This window comes from Polypterus senegalus, chromosome 1 (genome assembly GCF_016835505.1).
Source record: "Polypterus senegalus isolate Bchr_013 chromosome 1, ASM1683550v1, whole genome shotgun sequence".
In the NCBI taxonomy this organism is placed as follows: domain Eukaryota; kingdom Metazoa; phylum Chordata; class Cladistia; order Polypteriformes; family Polypteridae; genus Polypterus; species Polypterus senegalus.
In genome coordinates, this window is record NC_053154.1 from 215,778,646 (window position 1) to 215,792,060 (window position 13,415).

Below are 13,415 nucleotides of genomic sequence, written 5' to 3' on the forward strand. Positions count from 1 at the left end.
CACCAAAGGAGACATTGCCAGAAGCATTGGTTGCAGTTGGGCCATCAGTGTAATGGTCACTGCAACAGTTTGTAAATCTCAGTAATGCTAAGTATGCTAGAATGGATTAGATTCAACTTGAAATCCTGAAATACTTGGTTATCGTCAGGATGTTTTGGATACAATTTGGCATGGAAGGCGAGGGTAGTGCCTCAGGAATGGCAGACAGTGAAATGGTCCCCATTTTAAAAAAGGGGGCAAGTATTGTGATTACAGAGAGATCCCGCTCTTCATTCTGTAGGTGAAAGTATATGCCAGGGTACTGGATTGGAGATTCTGTTGAATAGTTGAGCTTTAGTTTCTTTCTGCAAGTGTTTTGTAGACCTGGATAAAGCTTACTCAGTGGTGTCTTATGTAAGGTACTACAAGAGCATGGGGTTCTAGGCCTACTGCTGCATTCCATTTGGTCCTTATATTTGCAGAACAAGAGTTGTATTTTCATACTTAGTATTATGTTGTGCCCATCAAATGTTGAAGAAGAAGAAGACATTGTATTTATATAGTATTTTTCATGATGCTCAAAGCACGTTACAAAGAGGGGAGAGCCACTTCAACCACCACCAATGTGCAGCATCCACCTGGATAATGTAACAGCAGCCATTTTGTGCCAGTACACTCATCACACATTAGTTATTAAGTGATAAAGTGGTGAGCGAGATAGTTAGCTGATTAGATATGGGGGACGAGTAGCGGGCCAGAATGATCAGGCTGCAATGGGCAATTTAGCAAGGACAACAGGAAACACCCTACTCTTTAGGAAAGATGCCCAGGGACCTTTTATGATCACAGAGAGTCAGGACCTTGGTTTTACATCTCATCTGAAGGATGGCACCATTTTTGCTGCACAATGTCCCCATCCCTGCGAGATGGAATTTGGATTCCCATGCAAACCACAGGGTAAGTGCCCCATGATGGTCTAACCAACACCTCTTTTAGCAGCACCAAGCTTTTCCTAGATTCATCCCAAGAGTGCATCTTGTCTTCTCTCCTGCATATTAATCCCATTGTTAGTATATCAAGGCACAGCTAAATTTTGAAAGATATAAAGTAGTGCAAAAGAAAACAAGAATCAAAAATATGAAAAAAACATCTGTTGAAACCAAAACAAATTAACTTAAACTACATTCTGATACTAGAACAATAAATATAGAGTTAGATAAATGTCGATAAAAGTTAAGTAGGTATAATAAAATATGCATCTACATTTCAAAAAAAATGTTAGAGAGGGGGCACAATTAAGACTGTTATGAAAACTGAGGTCGCAAATACTTAAAGGTTGAGAAACACTGTGTTAGACTTATTAATTGATGGTTAAAGAAAAACGGGTGAACTACCAGTTTACATAAGATACTTAAAAGACTGCATAACGTTAATTTTACTTGTACACGCACAAATGACAGCAACACAATTTGTGAATGAGAGGAACTGTATCAGACATATGATTTCTGTATGCACTTTTAAAATAATTCATCAGCACTGATACTGCAACATTAATTTTCAGCTTAATTTCCACCATCGCTGTGGGTTTTTATTCCAACCAAATTCACAATCAGTGTGTCATACTCAGATTTGACCGATCAATGAAATTCATAAATATTTGTATTACGAGGAACATTCAAAAACTTTCTGCACTTTTTCTTCACTCTGTTTATTAAGAATTGCAAAAACAAATTACATCACTTTTCTACATAGTCACCTTCATTTGGGATGTAGTTTTCCCAGCATCGTACCAACTTTTTAATGCCCAATTACTACTCCTCCCGCCTTCACTGTTTCCAATGAAAATATACAGTAAAAGTGCGGAAACTTTTTGAAAGTCCCTTGTATTTGTATTATTTGTGATAACTTTATGTGCATTTATTTCTTTTGCCATTTTTAATTTACCTTTTTCTGTAAAGTTTACTTAGTGAATTGTACCCAAATATTAATGATTAGCAATGAGGAGTGCAAACAAGTTTGAATGCTAAACGGAGTTGTAACTTTACTATCAATTTCAGTCCTCCATTCATTAAGAAACGTTTCTTATAAATGAGTAGACAAGTGAAAGTGATACTAAGACTTCTCTTCAGTATTCAGTATTGTCAGAATTTGGATACAATTAGGAAGCAAACACTTTTTAAAAGAGTGAATACATCAGTACTAGACAGGGGCCACCGTATCTTCTTAGTCATTTGTCAAAACACTCATTTCAAAGTGAAACACAAACAGTAATTTCAAAATGAATTTCAGTTTGTAATTCAGTCAGTCTTTTTATATAATATGCTACTGTGGCTATCTGTTTGTCTGTCCAGGATTTCAAATCACCTGTAGCTCACAAACCGTTTGACCTGTTGACCTGAAATTTGGTGCACCTGTACTACGTGATCTCTACTGTCCACTTTCGGGGTGATGATTTTTATTACTCATTTTATTTTTATTTTATTTTATTGTAGAATCAATTCTCAGCAGCACGCAGCACGGTGGCCATGCGGTGCATGCATACGGGTGCCGTTCTCATCCCTACCACCTTCGCCGCCACTTCCCCTACTTCTTCATATCTTAAATCATTCTTGAGGCAGATTGAACACTTAGGTGACAGCTTAAGTGAAAAATTAAGAAAAGCATACTAAGTAATTGCAATACAAAATCTGACTTAATCAGTTTTAATGCAAATAGATGCTGACGAAAGAACAGAAGAAGTGGGCCGTTAGGGTGGAGGAAAGAAGAGCTGCTCACGAAGCAAAATGGCGCATCAACCTCTGAGTAAACAAATGCTAAACATACATAGAAAGAGGATGAAAACTATGTCAAGTGTATTTACTGTATGTTATTGTGCAGTACACCATTACTGGTTAGAAAACATTAACTACACAGCTCAAGAATCGAATCTGCGTTCACCTTGATTGGGGTCTTTTGTAATGTTGAGGTCAAAAGAACATAGATAGATAGATAGATAGATAGATAGATAGATAGATAGATAGATAGATAGATAGATAGATAGATAGATAGATAGATAGATAGATAGATAGATAGATAGATAGATAGATAGATAGATAGATAGATAGATAGATAGATAGATAGATAGATAGATAGTCCAGAGTAAGTCCCATAACTGAGGTTGACATTTTAATTAACTTTCTCATTCAGTGGGCCTTTCTTGAAGTGATGTTACAGGTTCAGCACACCATACACTGGCCATCATGGAGTTGTAGAAGATATAAAGGATGTCACTTCCAACATTAAAGGAACACAGTCTCCTAAGGAAGAAGAGTCTGCTCTGCCCTTTGTTATATAGTTCCCCTGTGTTCCAAAAGCAGACCAACCTGTCATTAATGTGGACCCCCAAATACTAACCCATATGTCAGAGTTTAGTTGCAAAGAAATTTCAGTTAAGTTTGTTTAAAATGAAGAAGAGCACAAAATATCATAAATGCCAAATGCTTCTGGCATCTACTGCAGCAGATAATAAAAATAACTTTACCAAAAGTCAAAAATAAAAAGACCAGTGGTCCACATAGAATAATTTCCTCTAACTCACAATAAGTTAAATGATGCTAATAAGTGCACTTCTTCTTTCAGTTTCATCAGTACATCTATTTGTGTAGCAGGAAGACACTGTAAAATTATGTACATCCACTAGTCTTTAAGTGCTTCATCTGACCAAATAAAGTTATTTGATTCTGTGCTATTGTAGTCTTAGGTCCTTACTGGGAAATGGAGTTAAATGGCTTTCCTAAGTGTCATTTGGCAAAAACCATAAAAAATCACTTGCAATGTTTTAAAAGTATCCACACAAAATGCAAAGAATTAAGCCAGACATAGTCATATACAGTATGAGTGTTCTAACTTATAATCGTACTCATATCCCCTTTCAGCATCAAAGGAGAGACAGTAACAAGAAATTACTTAGTAATGGTTGAATGGTGACGGGCTTACAGCTGTTCGGCTCATTCAATGGTAACTTTGAGAACAGCATTAATTAAAGTCTGCCATATACTGAAAGATTTTTAAATGTATTACTCTTAATTTAAATGTTAAGTTTTTCCTCAGATTTGTAATAACATACAAGACATCATTTTTCCATTTCACTGCGGTAGGCAGATTAGGCAAATATTGTAGTGTAAGCTATCACAGTAGACACTTCATTAAGCAATGGTGACCTATCTCCTGTTACTCTAAAAGGTTGATGGTGATCCCAAAAACTGATAAAGAGATAGAAAGCCAAAGCATGTGCAGGGAAGAGCATGTCTCACAGGCATGGTGTGGTCTTGAGCAGTGGAATGTAAAGGTGTTTTAAAGACGGGGTGCTGCTGCATAAAGTACATTTGTGATGTCATGTGATGCAGAAATTCATGGGTATCCACCATACATAATTTACATGAATCATGAACATATACAGTAGGTGATTTATGCACAGTTTGTAGAAAAAGAGATCACAAAAACTCCACTATAAGATTATGTAGAAATAAATTCTTCTATATATGATTTTAATTTTTCTCCACAGAACACAAAACCAAAACAAACAGGCTAACAGTTGCTTTGAAGGGGCCAGTTATATACAGTACATAGATTAAAGAGGGAAACAACAATTGCAGACCATTTCAGGGAGCACATTCAAACCGTTAAAACACCTTACAGAGTTTATTTTAGAACACTTCACATCCCTTGATCACCTTTATACTGATTTCTCTGTTTGTGCTCTTTCACAGTTCTCCAAAGACACTTTTCAAACAACAACAGATGAATCTAAAGTCGTAAACCCTGGGATCACATATTTCTCCAACTTTCAATGACCAACTAACATAGTAGTCTCTCTCTTTCTTTGGCTTCTCTAATGGCAGCTTTTTCTCATCTACTCTCACTGTTTCTTCTTTCACTTGCCCTGGCTTTGTCCTCTGCTTCCCCTTTGTATATTTGTTACCAGCTCTTTCCTCTTCAGTTACACACCTTATAAAGGTCACACAGACAAAGTATTCTTTTACCTTCTTTTCTTCTCAACATGGAAATAACCTTTAAGTTTTTTTTTCCCTTTGGAGATGAACACTGACACAGCCCTACACTAACACTATATATAGCCCTCACTCACTCACTCACTCACTCACTCACTCACTGACTCATCACTAATTCTCCAACTTCCCATGTAGGTAGAAGGCTGAAATTTGGCAGGCTTATTCCTTACAGCTTACTTACAAAAGTTAAGCAGGTTTTATTTTGAAATTCTACACGTAACGGTCATAACGGTCGATAACGGTCGACAACATCCGCCATGTTGAACTTTCTTATTTATGGCCCCATCTTCACGAAATTTGGTAGGCGGCTTCCCTGCGCTAACCGAAACCAATGTACGTACTTATTTCAGTGGTATGACGCCACTGTCAGTCGCCATATTGAACTTTCCAACGTCACTAATTCTCCAACTTCCCGTGTAGGTAGAAGGCTGAAATTTGGCAGGCTCATTCCTTACAGCTTACTTACAAAAGTTAAGCAGGTTTCATTTAAAAATTCTACGCGTAACGGTCATAACGGTTGACAACGTTTGCCATGTTGAACTTTCTTATTTATGGCCCCATCTTCACGAAATTTGGTAGGTGGCTTCCCTGCGCTAACCTAAAACCGATGTATGTACTAATTTCAGTGGTATGATGCCACTGTCGGCCACCATATTGAAGTTTCCAATGTCACTAATTCTCCAACTTCACATGTAGGTACAAGGCTGAAATTTGGTACTTATTTTGGTGGTATGATGCCACTGTCAGCCGCCATATTGAACTTTTCAACAGTCTTTGTTACTTATGGGCCCATCTTCAAGAAATTTGGTACGCGGGTTCCCAACGCTAACTGAATCCTACTTACATACATATTTACATCCATAGCCTGCAGCTTGGTCACCATGTGAGGCAGCATTGGGTCCCCCATTCCAACACCTCCCACTTTGTTGGCTGCCTGCCTATATAAGGCCATCCGTCACTCCAGTCTCTACATTCCCTTCCTTGCTACGCCACAGGATTCACGTCTCCCTGCTGATAACTACAGCCTTTTTATTTAATCCACGGCTTCTCTGCTGTTTTATTGTTCATTTATTACGATTATAGTTATTGTGTAGGTATTTTAGACTTACTTTACCTTGTTCAGGTACCCATTTCCTTTATCATTCCAACCGCACCCCCATTAACATGTCTATTGAGGTGATCACCATCAATCAAAGAACTGTCACTTACCGAGTGGTTTCCATGCCCAGAGATGGCACCTGCCTTTTCCATTCTCTTTGTTACATATTGCACGGCCATATCAGGCTCACTCTTGATATCCGGAGGAATATTGTGTCTTATGTTTTGAATGACTGGCACAGGTTCAAGGTGTGGACTGATGACGGTACAGGAGATAATTATACTACACAGGAGCACTAGAAGAGTGAAATGCTTAAGCCCTTCACCTATGGATCTGCATGTGAGTTGATGGCTGCCGCTGAATTGTTCGGTTGTCGCTTTCAAGTGTACCGAAATGGCCAAATATTTTACACCTTTCGACAACCGCCAATGCTTCTTAAACATCTTAGATTCACAAGTGACGATTTCAGTAGTGGACACTTTGATGTTTATGAATGTTTAAATTCTCAAAAGCTGGATGTGAAGTTATCGATGAAACCGGTTGTATACTTACAACACTTCACAGATACCGAATGTCTCTTCAACACAAGTCCTACAAATACTGTCGTAATTGAAACAAACCATGAAACTCAAACCGATTATGACAGCAGCGATCCAAGCTGTGAGATTTCAAACAAGATTACTGTTCACATGGCCAATTGTACGTTGCATGCTGAAGAGTAAGCTCAGCGCACAGCTTGGTCATATTACAACCGGAGGGCCGAACTGACAATGTGGTATACAAAGAGATCCTTAACAAATAATTATTGGTATATTTTCCCTCAGTTTAAAAAGGTTTAATTTTCTTCTTAATAAAAATTTTAAGGCATTACTTCACGGGTATTTTGCTAGTGTATATATATATAGATATATATATATATATATATATATATACCAGTAACAGCAGTGAATACACTTGATCTATAGTTTTCATACTCTTTCTCTGTACGTTTAGCATTAGTTTGCTCAGAGGTTGATGCACTTGCTGCTTCCTGAGCAGCTTTTCTTTTCTCCACCCAAGCAGCCTGCTTCTTCTGTTCTTTTGTCGGCATCTTTTCTCATTAAAACTGATTAAGTCAGTGTTTGTGTTGTGATTACTTAGTATGTTTTTCTTAATTTTACACTTAAGCTGGCAGATTGAAGACATAAGAATGATTTAAGATATGATGAGGTAGGGGAAGTGACGGCGAAGGTTGTAGGGATGAGAACGGCGCCCGTATGCATACGCCGCACCGCCGCCCTACAGCCTGCTGATGAGAGTTGATTGTACAATAAAATAAAATAAAAATAAAAAGAGTAAAAAAAATCATCACCCCGCAATCAGACAGTAGAGGTCACGTAATACATGTTTACCAAATTTCAGGTGAATAGGTCAAACGGTTTGTGAGCTACAGGTGATTTAAATTCCTGGACGGACAAACACGCGGCCACGGTAGCGTATTATATAAGAAAAAACAAATTATATATATATATATATATATATATATATATATATATATATATATATATATATATATATATATATATATATATGTTATGGCCAAAACCCGAAATCGGACAAATCGGGAAATGGCCAATGTCCGATCTTTTTCTCGATTTCGGGATTTGGCCAGCCAGTTTGCAAAATGGCATGGGGCGATCGGCCAAAGTCGGAAGAAAAAAGGCATGAGCAGTGATTTGTTGTGCACTTAGTAGTGTGATTGCATCAAGTGTAACCTTGGCGGCTCTTGTTTAGAAAGTGGACACCACTTGGTTCTTTCACAATAGTTAATATTAGGTATATAAGTAGGTTTCACATTTCTGTTATCATTTTAACCCTAAAACAGTGACTTAACATCAGGGACCTATTTTATTGACCTTAAGGTTAATGTTTGAGCAAGCGGAAGGCTGTCTCATGTGGCATCCGCTTTCTGAACAAAACCCGCCTTGAGCAGTTTCTCATGCAGAATGGAAAACTCACTTCTGAATCTGCATCTGAAATTTTTAAGCATCTTCACACCATGAGCGGACAGTCTTACATCAGCGGATCGAATTTTGGTCAGGGAGTTTTCGCTACATCACAATATGGCTGGCCAAAGTAGCATATACACTGGTCATTTCTAGTAATTCGGACTTTGGCCACACCTCTCGGCCAAACTGCGAAACACCCAGCCAATTCGGGAACTGGCCGAACTTCAGGTTTTGGCCGTAACATACATGTATATACAGGGTGAGTCAAAACTATGTTAAGTTATAGAATCCACAAGTAGCTTGTAGTACTTATTGATCATGACACTGGAGAATGGTGACATGCTGCATGTTGGTTAAACATGCAAGTAAATATTTTATTGATTTCATGATGACAGTAATCTAAACTTGAATTTGAACAGCTGGACAATTAATAGTAATAAAGTATACCATTGGGTAAAATTTTGACTTGTGGGAAACAGACTACCCATAGGATTATATCCAGAACTCGACCTTTGCACCATTCCGACATCTGAAAAATGGCAAATTCAATAATTCATCTGGACCCAAGGTTTTACCATAATGGTTTGGACACCTGTAAATCCAATGTAAAGTTTGCCCAAATTTATCCTGGATGTGTAAAATATTCAGACCCCCCATAACTTTCTGTACACTTCATTGTGTTGTAGACTTAATTTTAAATGGATAAATTTGGCATTTTCACCCATCAATCTGCTCTCACCAACCCATAAAGACAAAGTGAAAACATGTCTTCCGAAAGTTCTGCATGTATATTAAAAATCAAAACCTGAAATCTCCCAGTCATATACTGTATGTATTCAGACCCTTAATTCAGTACTTTGTAGAAGACCCTTTGGCAATAATTACAGCTTTGAGTTTTCTATGGTAAGTTTCATTGAGTGGGAGGTGTCTGCAAACTGCCACTGGAGGTCTCTCTCCAAAAGCTCTACGGAGTTTAAGTGTGGGCTTTGACTAGGCCAGTCAAAGACAGTCAGACTTGTCCTCAAGTCACTCACCCGAGTCTCAGGGCATGTGCACTCTAGGTTTTGTTCAAAGAAATTTGGCTCCATCTATCTTTCCCTCATTTCTGACCATTCTCGCTGTCCTTGCCACTGAGAAACATTCCATAGTATGATGCTTCCACTACCATGCTTTATCATAAGAATGGTATTAGGAAGGGACGGCACCGTGTTTCCTCCTTGTACTCTGGTTTCCTCCCACAGTCCAAAGACATGCAGGTTAGGTGCATTGGCGATTCTAAATTGTCCTTTGTGTATGCTTGGTGTGTGTGTGTGTGTGTGCGTTCCCCGCGGTGGGCTGGTGCCCTGCCCGTGGTTTGTTTCCTGCCTTGCGCCCTGTGTTGGCTGGGATTGGCTGGGTATTAGGAAGTTGTTGAGCAATGCCTGGTTTTTATCAGACATAGTGCTTGGAGTTAAAACCACAGAATTTTTGTCTCATCAAACCAGATAATCTTTTTTCTCATGTTCTCAGCGTCCTGTATACAGTATTTGGAAATCTCCAAATGGGAGTTAGCCACTCTACCATAAATTTCTGATTGATGGTGTGCTGCCTAGATGTTTATCCTTTCAACGGATTATTTCATCTTACCAGAGGACTTCTGAAACTTGTTTGGTTACTCAGTTTGGCCAGACTGCCAAATCTAACAAGAGTCCTGAGGTTACAGACTTCCTCTGCTTTTCAATTACTGAGGCCACTGAGCTCCTGGAAACACTCAAAGATTTAGAAATGGTTTTGTACCCTTGCCCTGATCTATGTCTCACTGCAAGTTTATTGTGGAGGTCTACAGAGAGTTTCTTGAATTTCATGGCTTGGTTTTTGTTCTCATAATTATTGTGAATTGTGAGTCCTTATATACACAGGTGTGTGCTTTTCTAAACCATGTGCAATCATAAAGTCCAAAAATAAAGTTCTAGATACACCCCAAGAATATTAAACTGAACAGGGTGCACCTGACCACAATTTAAAGTGCCACAGCAAAGGGCATTAAAACTTTTTTGAATGAAAGATTTCAGTTTTTGATTTTTAATAAATTTGTCATTATGGGTCATTTAGTTCTCACCAGTAGGAGGTGAATCTGAGCCCCAGCCCCAAACACACCAAAATAAACACCAGGTTCAAATAAAGATTTTATTTTTCTTATAGGCTTCTCTCAAACATCACACAAGCACAATATACAAACAATAGTCTTCTTCCCCTTCTTTGTTTTTCCTCACCTTCCCCTCCTCCAGGTGAGCTTCATCCTCTTCCTTCTGACTCTTACCCCCTTAGTGAGGAGGTGTAGCTTCTTTTATATCCAACATGGGACTACTTCAGTGCCCCCACATTGCATCCTAGAAGCACTTCTGTGTCAGGTGGAACCTCCCTAAAAGAGGGAAACCTCCTCCCCAGAGCTCCCTTTGATAGGTCCCACAAGACCCCAGTGGGATGCCCATTGGAACTCCAATTTCCATGAAGCCCTGCGGGTGTGTATATGGGAGACCCACTAGAGAGAGGTGCTGCCACCATTTGGACTAGGGGAGCAAATGGTTCTGGGTTCCTTCCATTTTCCGTTAAACTGGCATCCAGGCTGGGTAAGGTATGTTAAACCATTCTGGCTGGGACGCAAGTCCATGCTTGGTGTCCAGGACAGAGAGTAGATTGGCAGGCAGAACTGACAGATTTATCTTTTTGAAATTAAATCTACAACACGATAAAATATGAAAAAAAAGTGATGGGGTCTAAATACACTGTTCAAAAAAATTAAAGGAAGACTTTTAATCAGAGTATAGCATCAAGTCAATGAAACTTCTGGGATATTGATCTGGTCAGTTAAGTAGCGGATCAGATTGTTAATCAGTTTCTGCTGCTTTGGTGTTAATGAAATTAACAACAGGTACACTAGAGGGGCAACAATGAGACAACCTCCAAAACAGGAATGGTTTAACAGGTGGAAGCCACTGACATTTTTCCCTCCTCATCTTTTGTGTTTTTTCACTAGTTGTGCATTTGGCTACGGTCAGAGTCACTACTGGTAGCATGAGGTGATACCTGGACCCTACAGGGGTTGCACAGTTGCAACTTTTCCAGGATGGCACATCAATACGTGCCATTGCCAGAAGGTTTGCTGTGTCTCCCAGCACAGTCTCAAGGGCATGGAGGAGATTCCAGGAGACAGGACAGGGCTGTAGAAGGTCTTTAACCCATCAGCAGGACTGGTATCTGCTCCTTTCGGCAAGGAGCAACAGGATGAGCACTGCCAGAGCCCTACAGAATGACCCCCACTGGAGGCCACTGGTATGAATGTCTCTGACCATACAATAAGAAACAGACTTCATGAGGGTGGCCTGAGGACCCAACATCCTCAAGTGGGCCCTGTCCTCACTGCCAGGCACTGTGGAGCTCGATTGGCATTTACCATACAACACCAGAATTGGCAGGTCCACCACTGGCGCTCTGTGCTTTTCACAGATGAGAGCAGGTTCATCCTGAATGCATGTGACAGACGTGAAAGGGTCTGGAGAAGCCATGGAGAACGTTATGCTGCCTGTAACATTGTTCAGCATGACCGGTTTGGTGGTGGGTCAGTGATGGTCTGGGGAGGCATATCTATGAAGGGACGTACAAACCTCTACAGGCTAAACAACAGCACCTTGACTGTCATTAGGTTTCAGGATGAAATCCTTGGACCCATTGTCAGACCCTATGTGGTGCAGTAGATCCTGGGTTCCTGTTGGTGTACGGCAATGCCTGGCCTCATGTGGGAAGAGTATGCAGACAGTTCCTGGAGAATGAAAGAATTGATACCATTGACTGGCCCCCACGCTCACCTGACCTAAAACCCAATAGAACACCTCTGGGACATTATGTTTTGGTCCATCTGACACCACCAGGTTGCACCTTAGACTGTCCAGGAGCTCAATAATGCCCTGGTGCAGATCTGGGAGGAGATCCCCCAGGGCACAATCTGTTGTCTCATTAGGAGCATAGCCCGATGTTGTCAGGCATGCATACAAGCACGTGGGGGCCATACAAACTACCGAGTACGATTTTGAGTTGCTGCAATGAAGTTTCGGCAAAAGGGATTAGCCTGCTGCATCATTTTTTCAATTTGATTTTCGGGGTGTCTTTGAATTCAGCCCTCTGTAGCTTGATAATTTTCATTACCATCAAATGATGTGGCATCCTTTCGTCCCTAACACATTACCCAGTCCATATCAGTATAGATTTCCAGCAGGAGTTTTTTTCCCCATTGATATCTGATGTGTTCCTTTAATTTTTTTGAGCAGTTTATTTTCTAAATCCACTGTATGAGGTTGACATAGAGTTTGCTCAATGGTACTTTTGTGCTTTACAGATAAGACGTTGTGCCACTGTCTAATGCAGTAAAGTGAAGACTAAAGGAAAGTTCTGTGTCTGTTTGACTGAATAATGAAATCATCTTTATTGTATGATACTTCAAGTCACTGAAATGACAAGTCAAAGTCTTTAGAGTGAGTAAGTTGAAGCAACAGCTTCATTGCCAGCAGCACATTGATCTCTGCATGGGAGAATTTGAAATGTCAAACAATAGAGCATCCAAAGACCACTCCAGACCCCACAGATGTTCCCAATGCTAGGTAGAGTGAGCTCCTGTGAAGCAATATTCTAATTTACATTTGAGAAAAATGCAACATAGGAAGGTAATGCTGGTTTAAATCCTCCACGAAATTATTCATGTCACATGCAAATTTGCTATAGGAGCAGCAATTTAATCATTATAGTTTTTCGTCAGACAGGCAGAATACTCACACTTGGACAAAAAACTGCCAAATTGAAGAACATCTGTTTTTCCTGATAGAAACAATATTAATTACAAATTTTATTTACTAAGACACAACATACACAGTAAATTATTTGGTTGGGAAAGAAGCACGGTGGTTAGTGGTTGGAGACGGGGTTTGAATCCCCACTCAGTCATTGTCGTTGTAGAGTTTTTACATTCCACTCATGCCTGTGTGTTTTTTCCTTACGTTTTCCTGCCACACCTTAACCATTTGTAAGTTACATTTTCAATTCTAAATTTGCTCACTATGAGTGACTTGATAAAATCACAACACCACTGAACTCTTTTCGCTGATTCAGGCGTTCCTTAGGTGACACACCTCTGTGGTTTGTACTGTAGCTTTACACTGAGTCAGCAGTGCCTGAGCAAATCAGTATTCCTTTGAACAAATATTTATTATAGTATAAAGGTTTTTTACACAGAAACATGGATTAAGTTTTATGTAATTCTGGCTTTTGTTC

General features: G+C 39.6%; 1 protein-coding gene across 4 annotated transcripts in view; it reads left to right on the forward strand.

The window, feature by feature from the left end:
• The window catches only part of cdh23 (cadherin-related 23), a 1,363,918-nt gene that overhangs the window by 1,241,357 nt on the left and 109,146 nt on the right, over window positions 1-13,415 (forward strand). The window lies entirely within an intron of this gene.